At 53.0% G+C, this 17,402-nt stretch overlaps 1 protein-coding gene across 4 annotated transcripts in view; it reads right to left on the minus strand.

Annotated features, from left to right (window-relative positions):
• EML1 (EMAP like 1) overlaps nt 1-17,402 on the minus strand; it is a 175,278-nt gene that overhangs the window by 85,261 nt on the left and 72,615 nt on the right. The window lies entirely within an intron of this gene.

The following is a 17,402-nucleotide window of genomic DNA, read 5'->3' on the forward strand; positions in this document are numbered from 1 at the left end:
CCCCCAGCACCGGGATGGAAAGAAACCACCTGGGGCTGGAGAAGCAGCACCCCAACATCAGAGCAGACAAGCGCAGCGCCCCCAGGGCTGGGAGCAGCTCCTGTCTCCCCCAGCCTGCGTGCACACACTCACCGCCACAGGGCGTCCAGGACTCCCAGGACAATGTCCTGCCTCCAATGCTCCTGTGGCTTCCCCCACCCCAAGTATGTTTAAGAGCGAGATCCAAAAGGATAAAAATGTTTCCAAGCGACTAACCACAGGCCATAACAACACTCAGAAATATTTACAGGAATGCAAAAATAGCCTGCCCCCAGCCAGGTAAAGTCCACAGTATCTGGCGTCCAATAAGACCCGATCAGCATTCAAAGAAGCAGGCAAACATGACCCATAATGAAGAAAAGAATCAGCCAAGCAAAGCTAACACAGAGAATAGACCTGGTAGTCAAAACAAAAAACTGGTCAGCTATTATATTTTATATTGTGTGCACTGAAGACGTTAGGGGAAGGAGATAACAGTATGTTACATGGAGACATGGAAAATACAAGGGTAAAAATAAATCAGACTTCCAGATACAATAAAAACTACAATGCACTGGATGAAATTTACGGAAAAGATTAGTACACTTGAAGACGCAGCCACAGAAACCATCCAAAATGCAACAGACAGAGCCGGGGGTGCGGCAAGGGCGCATCAGATACTTTCTAAGATTCAGCCAAGGGTCCCCACGTCTAGGTACCCCAGTCCCTAAGGGAGAGGAGAAAGGGAAGAAAAAAAGCTGCAGGAAAAGGTGGCTGAAATTTTCTAAATTTTCAAAAGTTATAAATCCACAGATCAAGCTCGGTGAATTCCACACCTAGGAAACATGAAGAAAATTACACCAAGACAGATCAAAATCAGATGGTCTAAATCTGGTGGGATACAGGAAACCTGATAAGCCAGGAATACAGGAGAACCTCCTTACCAAGAAGAAAACCTGCCGCCGACACGGACATATTGCTAAGGAACTGGACGCTTTCCCCTAAGACTGCGGACAAAGAAAGGGTGTCGCCTCTCGCCACTCCTGTTTGGTATCACCTACAAAGCCCTGGCTCGAGCTGTAAGACAGGAAAGGAAGTAAAACGTGCAGATCAGGAGGAAGGAATAAAACCCTGCTGGTTTGCAGAGGACATTATACAAAAAAATCCAAATAATCAACAGCAACCCAAAAACTCTCTGGGAGCTAAGCAGCTACTAACATGCTTCCACGGTCAAAGGTTAATACATAAAACCCAAATGCTTTCTTTAAAAATTTTTTTTATTTATTTATTTGAGAGGTAGAGTTAAGATAGAGAGAGGGAGAGATTAGAAAAGGAGAAAGAGAGAAAGGTCTTCCGTCTGCTGGTTCACTCCCAAAATGCCCACAAATAGCGTGGGCTGGGCTGATCTGAAGCCAGGAGCCTCCTCCAGGTCTCCCATGCGGGTGCAGGGGCCCAAGGACTTGGGGCATCTTCTAGCTTCCCCAGGCCATAACAGGGAGCTGAATCGGAAATGGTGGAGCTGGGACTTGAACCAGTGACCACATGGGGTGCTAGCACCTATGCCACAGCGCCAGCCCCCCCCCCCCCAACTGCTTTCTTATAGGTCAAAAATGAACGATTAGTATTTGAAATCTTAAAAAAAAAAAAAAAAAAAAAAAAAAACATACCATTTACAATAGCACCAAAAAGTAAGTAGGATTAAGTCTAACAAAGTATGTACAGGAGCTAAATGCAGAAAACTCTAAAATTATGATGAAGAAAATCAAAGATTTAAGTTACCGGGTATTTGAAGTTCACGGATTACAAAATCACACACAGTTAGGACATCAGTTCTTCCAACTTGCCCTTCAGACTCAACACAAGCCCAGTCAAAACTCCACTGAGCTACTCCGTGACCGTTTACAAAGCGATTCTGAAGTTTCCCCGGAGAGGCCAAGGACCCAGAATTCCCCACCCGCACTAAAGAAGAGCGACGAGGCCACAGAGCTGACCCCAGCTGATCTCAAGGCCCAGCGAAGCTGCACTGACCGGACTCTGTTACTTGGAAAGAGCAGACGCACTGATCAATGGGGCAAAGTAGTGTCCAGAAACAGACCCACACAGACACGGTCAACTTGGGAGCAAAGGCGACCCACTGCAGACAGGACGGTCCTCCAGGCAAGCACACCTGGTGCAATCAGATGTACACACACACTCACACACTGACACACACACTCACACTGACACACACTCACACTGACACACACACTCACACTGACACACACTCACACTGACACACACACTCACACTGACACACACTCACACTGACACACTCACACACACATGTATGCACTCCCCCACACTTGGACACTCACATTGACACACCCACTTACACTCGAACACACCCACTCATACACACACTGACACACTCACTCACACACACACATACTGACACACACTCACACAGGATTGAAATGCACACCCTAGATTTTTTTACAAAAATTAACTGAAATTAGGGGCCTACATAGCATAGTGGGAAAAGCTGTCACCGGCAATGTTGGTGTACTACATGGGTTCATGTCCCAGCTGTTCCACTTTCAATCTAGCTCCCTGCTGATGACCTGGGAAAGCAGTGAAGGATGTCTCAAGTGTTTGGGCCTCTGCCACCCACATGGGAGACCTGGATAAAGCTCCTGGCTCCTGGCTTCACCTGGCCCAGCCCTGGCCATTGCGGCCATCTGTGAAGTGAACTAGTGCATGGAAGATCTCTCTCTCCAGCTCTCCCCTTGTAACTCTGACTTTCAAATAAATAAATAAACTTTTAAAAATTAACTGAAATTGGATAAAAAGGAAAATTACAAAGCATTTTAAGGTGAATAAGCATAGCATATAAAAATTTGTGGGATGCAGTTCAAACAGCTCTTAGAAATGAGTATAACTGGGGGACAGTGCTATGGCATAGTGGGCTAAGCCTCCATCTGTGGTATTGGCATCCCATAAGGGTGCTGGTTCAAGTCCCAGCTGCTCCTCTTCTGAGCCAGCTCCCTGCTTATGGCCTGGGAAAGCAGTGGAAGAAGGCCCAAGTGCCTGGGCCCCTGCACCTGCATGGGAGACCCAGAAGAAGCTCCTGGCTTCTGCCTTCAGATTGGCTCAGCTCCAGCTATTGCGGCCATCTGGGGAGTGAACCAGCAGATGGAAGACCTTTCTCTCTGTCTCTTCCTCCCTGTCTATAACTTTACCTCTCAAATAAATAAATAAATACAATGTTTTAAAAAAGAATAGCTCCATTAGAACAGTACAAAGGAGGAGGGGGAGCTGAGATGACCCCGGCATCCACCTGAAGTCACCCAAAGCAAGCAGAAGGAAGGTGGCGTCTCCAAGGGAGCAGTGACCAGCAAGGCAAGGAAAGACATGGGGAGATTTAACACACGAAAAGCTGCTTTTCTGAGAAAATAAATAAAACTGGCAAAAATAAAAATAAAACTGGAGAAAAAGAAAGGATACAAAAATACCAATATCAGAAACAAGAGAAATAATACCACTGCAGACCTAAAGACTTTAAAAGAATGAAGAAAACTGATCCAATCATTCCATCCCTAGATATTTACCCAAAGCAATGAAAAATTGTGTTCACACAAATATTCAAAGCAGCTTTATCTGTACATTTAAAAAAATATTTATTTGAAAGAGTAATAGAGAGACAGATATCCTCTGTCAGCTGCTTTAACTGCCTACAACAGCCAGGACTGAAGCCAGGAGCCAGGAACTCCAACCCCATGGGTGCAGGAGCCCAACACCTGGGCCATTCTCTGCTGCCTTTCCAGGCCTTAGCAGGGAGCTGGATGGAGAGAACAGTCGAGACGCAGACTGGCACTCAGATCTGGGATACTGGGCGTCCCAAGCACCAGCATCTTAACGCACTGCGCTGTGGCTTTACACACAACAGCCAAAAACCGGAAACAGCCCAAGTGTCCATCCACAAGATAACGGCAGAGCAAACTGCGGCACATCCATACAACAGTACTCATCAACAAAAACATATTCAGAAAAGCAACACCAGGTGAAAGAAGCCAGAAAATAGAGCAGGTACCACGCAGCTCCCTTTGTGAAATTATGCAAAACATAAACTAACCGAGAGTGACAAGTCAGTGGTTGGGGGGAGAGGAGGGGTAGGGCAGACAAAGGAGCTTGAAAAGACAATAAGTATCTTCGTTACCCTGGTGGAGGTTGGGGTTTCATGGGCACACACTATGTCAAAGCTCATCAAATTGCTCATTTAACTAAATGTTGAGAGACCTCAAGAAAGCTTTGTTCTTTTTTTGGATGAGGAGGGAGCAGGAAAAAAGTGCCATCTTCTAGTGGGAAAAAAAATGTATATGGTTGTTAATGAATCTAGGTTTTGTTAACTGTTACAAGATACCAAAAATCCTCCATGGAATGAGGCAGGATATTCCAAATAAGAAAATATTCAATTTGAACAGTGAAAGGAAAAAGATACATTGAACTGTTCCGGGACCGTGGAGTGACAGATTTTCTTCTTCATGGACCTTAAAAAATGAAAAATAGTTTTAATCAAGGCCCACGCAAATGCATATTCCAGCAGCCAGCACAGAAGTTCGCAGGGTGTGCGTCTCCCCGCGGCCACCCGCCATCATTTTACCCTCTCTGAATAGCTTTGAGGTTCCCACTGGGAATCCTTCATTCCAAATACCACAAAAGATACGACCCCCCTGGCCCACAGCTGCTGGTGGTGCCAACAGCAGCCATGCCAGCAAGTGCCGGGCTGGGGCCTGGAGCCCTGGCAGATGTGTCTCTGTGTCAGGACTGGTCCCTTGGCTGCGGCTCTCCGCTGGTTCTCGTCCCGATCACAGTTCACAGAGAGACCAGCTCACTCCACTGAGTCCTGGCGTCGACCCAGGAAACACTGGCCTCTCCACCTCCCACCCAGGCTGGGAGCCCCCACAGCAGAAGACATTGGAAATCTGAGTGCAGAGCCCACTTATGTCACATCGTCACTGCTGAGAGCATCCCCGTAATGCCGACTGACAACCTACTTCTCTCATCTTTAAAACGTCCTGGAAACCATGCGTTCACGTTTGAGCCGTAGCGGTTCCCAACGTGAAATCTCGCAGTTTGACTCTTTATTAAGGAATCATTTGATGTTTAAGCTGAGGGGCTGACGCTGTGGCCCTGCGGGGAAAGCTGCCACCCGCAGTGCCGGCATTCCATAAGGGCGCTGTTCGGCTGCTCTACCTCCAATCCAGCTTCCTGCTAATGCGCCTGGGAAAGCAGAAGAAGACGGCCCAAGTGCTTGGGGCCCTGCACCCACATGGGAGACCTGGAAGAAGCTCTTGGCTTCTGATTTTGGATCAGCCCAGCTCTAGCCCTTGCAGCCATTTGGGGAGTGAACCAGAGGATGGAAGATCTCTGTCTCTTCCTCTCTGTAACTCTGCCTTTTAAATAAACAAGTAAATCTTAAAATAAATAAATAAATGAAGTTTCAGCTGAAATGCTAATGCTTGGGTGAAAAACATGGGAGCGAGCCAAGGAAGCAGGTGGGCAGGGCAGAGGACTAGAATGCCTGGTCAGCCTTGAACCATCGGGCGATGAGCTTCGTAGAAAACTGGCTCCTAGGAGGGACGTCCCCCGCTCCCTAGTTTAAGAGGCAGGCTTTTTTCTTTTGAATTTCAACCATTGTGTTTAAGAAGACAACTGAAAAACGAGCAAAGGACTTCGACAGATGTTTGTCCGAGAAGAGACACGAACGGCCAACAGGCACGAGAGCAGATGCTCAATGCCACCAGTCAGCAGGGCCAGGCCGGTTCCCACCGACTAGAACGGCCGTGAGTCCTTAACATGAAAATACTGTTGTTGGCAACGGTGTGCAGAAGCTGGAACCCTGTGCGTTGCTGGTAGGATGCAAAATGCCTCAGCTACCATGGAAACCAGCTTGGCGGATCCTCAAAAAGTTAAACCTAGAGTTACCACCCGGCCCAGACACGTGGTTGGTGAAACTGAAAGCCGGGACTTGACCAGGTATTTGGATCCCAAAGGTGGGGACCAGGTGTCTATGAGCAGGTGAGGATGTAAAGCCCACACAGAGGACGAGATTCAGCCGCACGAGGAACACGCTGCAACATCGGAGGACGGGTGAGCACTGCCTGAGTGGGACGGGCCAGAGGCCGGGACTGCACAGGGAGCCAGGACCCAGCTGAGGGGTTACGAGGGGCCGCGCGTGGCAGCAGGGTGGGCTGCCTCGTGAGGGACAGTTTCTGTTCAGGACGATGAAAACTTCTGTAAGCAGATGGTGGTGGTGGTCATACAATATGAGTATAATTAATGCTGCTGAATCTGTTCACCGGAAAGGGGTCAAATTTTTGCATTTGATCACATATATATATATATATACACACACACACACACATACATATCACCATAATTTGTAAAAATGCTCGACCGTGTTGAGGGACTGGCTCTCGAGGAACGACAGACCATTAATTTACTCACTGAGGAGGATCCCTGTGCCCCAGCTGTGCTGGGTGCGGGAGATGCGCTCTGGGCAGACAGGCGGGGGCACTGAGGGAGTGCACGGAGGAGGAGGCGGCCCAGGGAAGGCCTCCGTGAGGCTCATCCAGACCAGCAGGCAGAGGGCACCTCACTCCAGCCGACTCCATGGCGTTTTTTTTTTTTTTTTTTTTTTAAGATTTATTTATTTGAAATACAGAGTTACAGAAGGAGAGACAGAGAGAGAGCGAGAATATCCTACCCGCTGGTTCACTCCTGAAATGGCCACAATGGCTGGAGCTGGGCCCGTTGGAAGCCAGGAGCCAGAAGCTACCCCAGGGGTCTCCCATGCAGGTTCAGGGACCCAAGCACTTGGGCCATCCTCCACTGATTTTCCAGATACATCAACAGGGAGCTGGATCAGAGGTGGAGCAGTACCCATATGGGATGCCGGCACTGCAGGTGGCAGCTTTATCCACTGTACCACAGCACCGCCTCCCATGGCCTGGTTTTAAGGACGGAAAGGAGCTGAGCCAAAAGGACAAGGCTTTGGAGGAAGCATCACAGCCTGACCAAGAGCAGCTAACAGACACATTCAAAACTAAAGAGCTAACAAACACATTTTTAAAATACAGAAGGTGAAACATCGGTGGGGGGTGAGCATCTCCCACGTGGAACCATGATGAGAAAGAAGCATAGCTCTCAGACATCCATGAAGCGACCCTGAGCGGACACCCACACTGGAGGACATCACCAATTCCTACCATTTTTTTCCACAGGCACAAGTTCTGCAGGGACAGCATCCCTGATCTCACACCAAATGCACTCAGTGTGCGCCTCCTGCACCCAGACACAGGGCGGGGGTGCTGGCGGTACGGCTGCCACTGGGTCCAGACCCTCCAGGAGGCTGTGCTGTCCTGGACGCTGCAACCCTGGGACCCAGGAGCCAGCGGGATAGCTTCCTCTGAGGCCTCTCCCCCTGCGTCCCCATGTGGGCTTCCCTCGCCCGTCACATTGACCCCGGGCCATGTAACTTCATCTGCACTCGATCACCCCTCCAAATACGGTCCCAGTCTGAGAGGTGGCAGGGATCCCACATGTGACAGTGTGGGAATAGAAGTCAGCCAGCACAGAGGTGCTTAGAACACTCACCTGCCGCCTGCTCACCAGCTCTGTGTGCAGTGGGGCTGTGGTTACCCTCATTGCTGCACTTAGTTTGTGTGCCGAGTATGGATGAGTTTACTGATGCCATCAGCTCGCTGAAGCCATCGTCTGAGCCACCCTGAAGAGCTTCCTCCGGTGTCCACAACACACTCTGCTCCTGACTCATTTCCCCCTCCTTGGCATCAACATGAACTTGAACTTTTCTTCTCAGAAATGCAATCACATTTCTTTTTTTAAAGATTTATTTATTTTATTTGAAAGTCAGAGTTACACAGAGAGGTAGAGAGGGAAGTCTTCCACCTGCTGGTTCACTCTCCAAATGGCTGCAACGGCCAGAACTGTGCCAATCCAAAGCCAGGAACCAGGAGCTTCTCCCAGATTTCCCACATGGGTGCCGGGGCCCAAGGACTTGGGCCATCTTCCACTGCTTTCCCAGGCCATAGCAGAGAGCTGGATCGGAAGTGGAGCAGCCGGGACTCGAACCAGTGTCCATAGGGGATGCCTGCCCTGCAGGTGGCAGCTTTACCTGCTATGCCACAGTGCCAGCCCTGGAATCACATTGCTAACCCACGTGGAATTCTTGCATGGTCTGCTCTTTTATTTTATTTTATTTTATTTTTGCTCTAGGATTGTTTATTTTTATTTATTTATTTATTTTTTGACAGGTAGAGTTACAAATTGTCTCTCTCACAATTTTGAGAGAGACAGAGAGAAAGGTCTTCCTTCCATTGATTCACCCCCCAAATGGCTGCCAAGGCTGGCGCTGCGCCAATCTGAAGCCAGAAGCCAGGAGCTTCCTCCTGGTCTCCCATGTGGGTGCAGGGGCTCAAACATTTGGGCCATCCTCCTCTGCCCTCCAGGACCACAGCAGAGAGCTGGACTGGAAGAAGAGCAACTGGGACTAGAACCCGGCGCCCATATGGGATGCCGGCGCCACAGGCAGAGGATTAACCAAGTGAGCCACGGCGCCAGCCCCGACCCTAGGATTGTTTAAAGGTGACAATAGAAGTTGGGGGCTCCGCCACTGTGTTACTCACGTCAGCAAACAGAGGGGTCCACTCACGAGAGACGGGACAAGGACGCTCACCTGCAAGGACACAGGGAGCTGCAGTCCACCAGGTCGTGCCTCTTGCAGAGATGATCCTGGGTGATCTGACTTCAGCCCCCTGCAGCCATGCGAGGCCCAGACTAGCACTCTCGCCTTCCCTGAGAGCTGTGCTGGACGTCCACCTAAGCTAATTACCCCCCTTTCCTGCTCAGAATCGATGCACAGACGCACACTTGAAATGCTAAAGACTTTCCAGACGTAAAACAGTCGACCCTCACAAGAACACTCACATTAAGTCAACACAATCGCCTGTGACTGTAAAAACGCACACCAAGCTTTCCTGGCAGCTGTGTGGCTCTCAGCTTGATCACCACAAACTTGGGAGGCAAGACTTTCTAAAAAGTCCTGTGTCTGTGAACAGAGATGGCTTATATCTAAAATTATTTTCTCACATGAAACTGTCTGTATTTTGTGCTTATTTTCATTCTAAGCATATCAAGCTTAGCCACTCCCTCCGCTGTCTATGGAGCAAATTCCTGAGAACTGCAAAGTAGAGATCTGTGGCATCAGAATGATGGCAAGGGGCTGGAGCTGCTAAAGACCCAGTGAGTGTGGAATGAGCTCCTGTTAAATGCTGTGCACATCTCAAGGTGCCCAGGGGCTAATGGGGACTACACGGAAATAGGACTGATCGCGGGCCGCGCATGTAAGCCTGCAGGAGAAGACAGAACGTGGGGGATGTGGAGAAAGGGCAGAGACCCTAGCGACGGGACCCTCAGATCTGCCACTTGCCAGGACGGGATGTTGCCTTTAAAGAGCCAGCAACACTTAGCGGGGAGAGGAGCAGGAGACCTGGGAAATGCATACAAAGGCCGTGGGTGTAAACCACAGTGATTGCCCGGGGACAATCAGGAAAACTTCCTGGAAGAAATGGTGCCAAACTCCCCTCTAAGGAGAGGGATGCCCAGCGATGCCCAGGGCAGTGAGTCCTAGTCCCTGCCCCCCGATGGTGGTGACTGTGGTCTCTCCAGAGCATTCGGCGTGAGGAGGGCGCCTTGTTTGTTTCTTTGCTTCACCTTTGCTTATCTGCTTGGCTCTGCACGGCTCTTCCTCTGAGCCCAGGGTGGACGTGGTGCACCGAGCCTGCGAGGATGGAGCAAAGTGGCACTTCTGAGAGCCCAGGGCTCTCCTGGCCTATGCTGGATACTTTGTTTCTGTGAGGAGCAAGGCAGTTAGCAAGTGTATTACTGGAACTCTTACCCAATCGTATACAGGCTCAGGCAGGACATAATCCATCTTTCTCAGGGAATAAACTGGGTCCCCAGACGCCAAGCCCGGGGGCCCTCCTGCTCCCCCCCCCCCCACTCCACCAGAAGGCAGAGACAGGGCTGCCCTACCGCCACAGCCAGGTCCACGCCACCCACACACGGCAGATGCTGCTGGGAGCCGGGGACCAGCACACACAGGAGACAAGAAGCTGCCTTGCTGGCGGCAGTCTGCCTAAGTGGCAAATTTATTAAAAAAAAAAAAAATGGAGTCAGTAAAAGAAGCTAGCTGCACACCGCACGCCAGCCTCCCCCACCACACCAACTACGACGACAGGGGGCCTTGGCCTGCCTCCGGGAGGAGACGGCTCTGCAGGGCCCGGTGCTCAGGCTTGCTGGAAGCCAAGCTCGGCGAGGCACTGACGCCCAGTGTGGATCCAGAAAACACAGATGGACTGGGCGGCTGACAACCAGCCTGTCTGGTGGGGTGGAGTGGGCCAAGAAGAAGGAACTGCTAAAATAGAAGGCAGCAGAGAGGCTTCTGCAGCCTGACGCGGGCACCAAAGAAAGGGAAAAAATAAACACCAGTGAAGACGGGAGAAAGGGTGGCTTTGGCAGGCAAACGTGCTCTCCCCCAGCTAAGCAGAGCAAGCTCAAGTTCAACAGCCTTTTCCTTGTGGGGGACGTGCCTGATAATAAAGAGAAAAACAAGCAGAATTTTAAAGCTGAACAAACAAGTACGCGTGCCGCACTAACTGGTTCTGGAAGACCCAGTCCAGAAGGCAATCTGATGGAAACGAGAGACAGGGATGGGGAGGCGGGGGGTGATAATACGCATCAGTGTGGATGAAGGAAACCAACGGCAGAGACACAGGAGCAGCGGGGGGCTCAGCTCCTCGGTGTAATGACGTGAAATCCCCGCTACACGACTCAGCAGGGTCTGTGAAGGCACTTTGAAAACGTTAACACACCTCACGAGCAGATTGTTACTCTTACTGTTCAAACAACTGCACGTTGTTAAGTGACTATTCAATGGTTAACAGGGTTCCTCTCCCTCCCTCCCTCCCCCTCCTTCTCTCTCTCCCCCTCCCTCTCTCTCCCCCTCTCTGTCTCCCTCTCCCTCCCTCCCTCCCTCTCTCTCTCACACACACACTCACGAGTATTCTCATATAGCTCCTGCATTTGATATTCAAAAACACTAATGATGGGGTTATGGTCTCAAAGGGTGGAATTGCAAGAAAAAACAAGCGTAGAAATACTGAGTGGTGGCCGGGTTGAAGATCTGTGTAGCCTGCCCCGTCGGATGCCACAGCCTCTGTTCGTAATCGTTGCTTGAAGGCACAAGATGCCTTTGTTCAAAAAAGAGCTGCCCCCATCCTGCCTTCTGCACCCCAGGCTGGCTCCGGCTCAGGACCCAGTGCTCAGAGCACGGCCTCTGAAGCCGGCTCAGCCTGAGGAGCTCCTGCACCCCTCCCCCCGCCCTACCACAGAGAGTAGGCCACTCCAGGACTCTAACCACAGACGCTCTCACTGTTAATGGCCTGTGGTTAGCCACAGAAGTACAGTGTCACATGGACATATTAGCAAACAGAAATGCACTTGCAGATCCTAATCTAAATGCCTTCCTTTCCACCACTTGGTGTCACCCTGCGTGGAACCTCGAGACTTGGAAGAGGCGGTGACAGGGGTCAGAAGGCAGCTGGTATGGTATACAGAAGGACCTGAGTCCTTTAGCATCCGACACAAGTTCCCCTTGCGGGCAGGGGCGAAAATGACCTCATTCCACAGGGTTGATGAGAGGCTCCAGCTGAGAGAGCTCTCTCTATAAAAGCGGGAAAGATGTAGAAGGTGCAGGAAGAACCCCTCCCGAGATACACACTGAGCTATCACCAGCCTCTGCTTTAACATTCCAACGTGGCCACTGAGTGCCGGGCGGCAGCAGTCCACGTTAGCAAGCGAGCATGCTCCCTGCAGCCTGGCTGGATCTGCTCCGGGCCAGGCCGAGCGCCTCCCACCACACCTTCCCCACCTGCTGGCGATGCACGGGCTACAGCTTACTTCACAGCAGATACTCAGATGTGTGCTACACTTCAATCGCCGGGAGCTGAACTCCAGCAAAACACAGCATCCGTGCTGCACCTGCCCTGTCCTTATCAGATGTTAAGATACAGCGTTGTATATAAGTTATAACTTACACAACTTTTAAGATATACAACTGTTAAGATATACAACTTATAAGATGTAAGTTGAACTTAGGAAATAGATCGCTCACACAGAGTACATTGGGTTCCTGTTTAAACAATGACTCCGTCACTCTACAATGATTCTGTCACTCTGGCCTGGTAATTTGTCTGTACCTCTGACTATGCACGGGACTAGCTTTCTAAGAATCGGCTTCGCAGCGATTAGGATGCAGAACACAGGTGCTGAGATGCCAAGAAGTCAACTCCTCTTCCTCTTCCTCCCTCCCTTCGAGCCACCGCGTGCAGAGCACTGACAGCTGACAGCAGGATCCAACAGCAGGAGCCGAGCAGGAGGAAGCTCACGCCCCCGAAACTCCTCCAACCTCCGAGCCCCTCCAGCCTGGAGAGGAACCAGGTTTCTTAGGATGCACTGACCACAGTGAGAGCAGCACGCCACTCGCTCTCAGGAGTCACCAAAGCAAGAATAGAAAAGTCACTGTGCTGACGCCTATCCCCCGAGAACACACATGTACAGGTGGAGTTAAAAAGCTTCACATATTTAAAAACAGATCAACTTCCACAGGCCCCCAGCAGAGCGATGACACCCTCTGACCCCGCCGCCCAGCTCCTTGCACGCTCTTGGTTTCAGGCAGTAGCTCCCTCCCACTCAGGCCCCTCCCCGGGCCTAGGCCATGGAGAAGGGCTTGGAAGAGACAGCCTGGGCTGTGAGCACAGTGCCTGTGTGTCACAAGTGTAGAGCCAGGAGTTGTTTTCACTGGTTGCCCTTTCCTTTGTCTTCAAAGCGTGTTGGGCTACATCTAAGTACTGTTCGATGCACTATGATCCTCTCCTTTCCCTCTGCCCGCCTCTGCAGATGTCAAGTTCCCAGGCCTCCTTCCTCTCCGACCTGCCGACCTGCCTGATGCCTCTCTCGAGCCCTGGGAGACCCCCGGGAAGCCCGTGCCCTCAGCTCACGTGATCTCATACACCCAACCTCAGCCGTGACCCACACTGATGACTGTAGCTGGAATCTCCTGCCCAGAGCCCTCTCCATCTCCAGGCCTGACTCCACTCTGACATCCTCACCTGGAGACACCCATATGTGTGTGTGCACATCAGTGTGTGTGTGTGCCCAGGAAGTTGCCTCTAATCCACTCGCCTCAATGAGTGACCACCATGCAGCTGCTCATTAACCCACACATGCTGGAGCATCCTTGGCCTATTCCCTATGTCCCATCCTCAACGTCAAATCAATCATCAGATCCTGCCATGTCTAAACATCTGCATGTGGGGCCGGCGCCGTGGTGTAGCAGGCAAAGCCACCACCTGCAATGCTGGCATCCTGTATGGGCACTGGATGGCATCCCAGCTGCTGCACTTCTGATCCAGCTCCCTGCTAAGGCGCCTGGGAAAGCAGCAGAGGACGGCCCAGGTGTTTGTGCTCCTTGCTACCCAGGTGGGAGACCCAGAAGAAGCTCCTGGCTCCTGGCTCCAGCCTGGCCCAGCCCTGGCTGTTGTGACCACCTGGGGAGTGAACCGGGGGATGGAAGATCTCCCCCTCTCTCTGTCTTTCCCTCTCTCTCTGTAATTCTTTCAAATAAATAAAAAAATCTCCAAGTAAATAAACAAATAAACAACAAGCATGTGTATGGGGTGGGCACCTGGCACAGCAGTTAAGATGCTCCCATCCTATATCAGAGGGCCTGGGTTCAAGGCCCAGCTCCACTTCAGATTCCAGCTTCCTGCTAATGCACACCTGGGGAACAGCAGGTCATGGCCCAAGTTCCTGGGTCCCTGCCAACTACGTGGGAAACCTGGAAGGAGTTTCCCAGATCCTGGCTTCAGCCTGGCCCGATTCTGAATGTTGTAGGCATTTGGGTAGTCAATCAGAGGATGGGATCTCTCTCTCTCTCTCTCTCTGCCTTTCAAATAAATAAAATTAATCAATTAAAAAAAATACTCATGGGGCCAGTGTTGCAGCAGAGTCGCTAAAGCCAGCATCCCATATGGGCGCCGGTTTGTGTCCTGGCTGCTCCACTTCTGATCCAGCTCCCTGCTAATGGCCTGGGAAAAGCAGCAAAGGATATCCCAAGTGCTGGGACCCCTGCTACCCTCACGGGAGATCTTGAAGAAGCTCCTGGCTCCTGGCTCCTGGCTTGGCCATTGCAATCATCTGGGGAGTGAATCAGCAGATGGAAGATCTCTCTCCCTCTCTATAACTCTTGCAAATAAAAATAAATCTTAAAAAAAAAACAAACCCCACACCTGCACATTTAGACGATTAAGCACCTTCTGGGTATCCCAGCTCCATCGCTGCACCTGCTTGGTCATTTGCTTCCTGAGCCCTGCATCAGCCTCTGAGGTTTACGTGCGACAGTTCCATCAGTGCCCTTCCCAGTCCTGCGGCCCACGCCAGTGCCATCTTTGCAAAGCAAACACAACGCCTCGCCCCTGCTCAGGCGCTGTGCGGACTCCAGCACCCTTGCTCCTGGCCCGTGTCCTTCCCCAGCCCCGCCTCGTCTGTGGACTCCAGCACCCTTGCTCCTGGCCCGTGTCCTTCCCCAGCCCCGCCTCGTCTGTGGACTCCAGCGCCCTTGCTCCTGGCCCGTGTCCTTCCCCAGCCCTGCCTCGTCTGTGGACTCCAGCGCCCTTGCACCTGGCCCGTGTCCCTCCCCAGCCCCGCCTCGTCTGTGGACTCCAGCGCCCTTGCTCCTGGCCCGTGTCCCTCCCCAGCCCCGCCTCGTCTGTGGACTCCAGCGCCCTTGCTCCTGGCCCGTGTCCCTCCCCAGCCCCGCCTCGTCTGTGGACTCCAGCGCCCTTGCTCCTGGCCCGTGTCCCTCCCCAGCCCCGCCTCGTCTGTGGACTCCAGCGCCCTTGCTCCTGGCCCGTGTCCCTCCCCAGCCCCGCCTCGTCTGTGGACTCCAGCGCCCTTGCTCCTGGCCCGTGTCCTTCCCCAGCCCCGCCTCGTCTGTGGACTCCAGCGCCCTTGCACCTGGCCCGTGTCCCTCCCCAGCCCCGCCTCGTCTGTGGACTCCAGCGCCCTTGCTCCTGGCCCGTGTCCCTCCCCAGCCCCGCCTCGTCTGTGGACTCCAGCGCCCTTGCTCCTGGCCCGTGTCCCTCCCCAGCCCCGCCTCGTCTGTGGACTCCAGCGCCCTTGCTCCTGGCCCGTGTCCCTCCCCAGCCCCGCCTCGTCTGTGGACTCCAGCGCCCTTGCTCCTGGCCCGTGTCCCTCCCCAGCCCCGCCTCGTCTGTGGACTCCAGCGCCCTTGCACCTGGCCCGTGTCCCTCCCCAGCCCCGCCTCGTCTGTGGACTCCAGCGCCCTTGCACCTGGCCCGTGTCCCTCCCCAGCCCCGCCTCGTCTGTGGACTCCAGCGCCCTTGCTCCTGGCCCGTGTCCCTCCCCAGCCCTGCCTCGTCTGTGGACTCCAGCGCCCTTGCTCCTGGCCCGTGTCCTTCCCCAGCCCCGCCTCGTCTGTGGACTCCAGCGCCCTTGCTCCTGGCCCGTGTCCTTCCCCAGCCCCGCCTCGCCTGCCACCCCCGCCAGCTCCTGCACCACAGTCTCCCCAGCGCCACGCTCTCTCCTGCCCCCAAGCCTTTCCCCGGCCACCGCCTCTTCATGGAACACTTCCCTCTGCTTTGCCTGGCTTACTTCTACTCCCACCAAGCTCATCTCGTGCCAGTTCCTCCTAGAAACACCTCTCACCACCAGCACAGCGAGCTGGGCCGGGGCCTCTCTGCCTGCCACAGTCACAGCGTCCACTTCCTTGGCCCCTCCTCCACTAGAACTCAGGAACTGGGCTCTTGTTTGTGGTGGCCCCAGCCCCTGCACACCGCATGGCACAAAGCCCTCCAGGAAGGTGCCACAGGAGTCACTGTTCCCAGACTCAACAGCAGTGGTTCCACATTTCCATCCCGTAGACCCCTGAGAGTCCACAACACCTGCAGGAAGGCCCTGAGGTCAAAGCCTTTGTGTAGCACACGAAGGTATTTCTTCCGTCACTGTGTTCGTTGGTGTGGGTGGTGAGGACACCATAGCGGGAAACACGGCAGGCGCCGTGGTGCCAATCAGGGCGGTGGCACCAAGTGTGCATGCTCCCTCCCCCCCCCACTGTAAGGCCCAAGGTCAGGGGAGGATGCCTCTGAGGCTGTAGAGTGGGTTTATCCTACTGAACCTCAGCCCCGAGCACACGTCGCGTTGCAAAGCATTTGCCGGACACCGAGCACTCGGAAGCAGAGCGCTGTGGGATCGAGGTGTGCGCTTCCTCTCAGCGAACGTCACTTTCACGCAAAGGAACAGGTGATGGACAAACTCCGGGTGTTCAGGCCTGAAATCTCACCATCATTTTCTCAAAACTCAGTGAAGTGAGCCTGCAACATCAAGGGGTGGCTGCCAATGATAAGACTTGAGCTTTCTAAAAATAAATAGATAAATAAAAGTTTCGAAACCTGTCAGTCTCGGTGAACTGGACAGCTTTCTGATACCGCAAGGCTTTTCTGAGGATATCGCTGGTGATACCAGCCCACGCGATTTCTGACACTGTACAAAGAAATGATCACACATGGAAATAACAGGAACCAATGCTTCTCAAGTGACCAAACCACATCCCAAAACCACGCACAGCAAGAGCTGCTCAGGTGCAAGTCCTGAGAACTGCTGCCTCACGGTGCCGAAGTGAAGGGCAGGAAAGACCCGTCTCCACCACCACACATCCGTCTCCACCACCACACACCCGTCTCCACCACCACGCACCCGTCTCCACCACCACACACCCATCTCCACCACCACACACCCATCTCCACCACCACACACACCCGTCTCCACCACCACACACACCCGTCTCCACCACCATACACCTGTCTCCATCACCACGCACCCATCTCCACCACCACTCACCTGTCTCCACCACCATGCACCCGTCTCCACCACCACACACGGGTCTCCATCACCACACACCCGTCTCCACCACCACGCACCCGTCTCCACCACCACACACCCATCTCCACCACCACACACACCCGTCTCCACCACCACACACCCATCTCCACCACCACACACACCCGTCTCTACCACCACACACACCCGTCTCCACCACCACACACACCCGTCTCCACCACCACACACCTGTCTCCACCACCACACACCTGTCTCCACCACCACACACCCATCTCCACCACCACACACCCATCTCCACCACCACACACACCCGTCTCCACCACCACACACACCCGTCTCCACCACCA

The sequence above is a fragment of the Lepus europaeus genome, chromosome 22 (genome assembly GCF_033115175.1).
Source record: "Lepus europaeus isolate LE1 chromosome 22, mLepTim1.pri, whole genome shotgun sequence".
Classification (NCBI taxonomy): domain Eukaryota; kingdom Metazoa; phylum Chordata; class Mammalia; order Lagomorpha; family Leporidae; genus Lepus; species Lepus europaeus.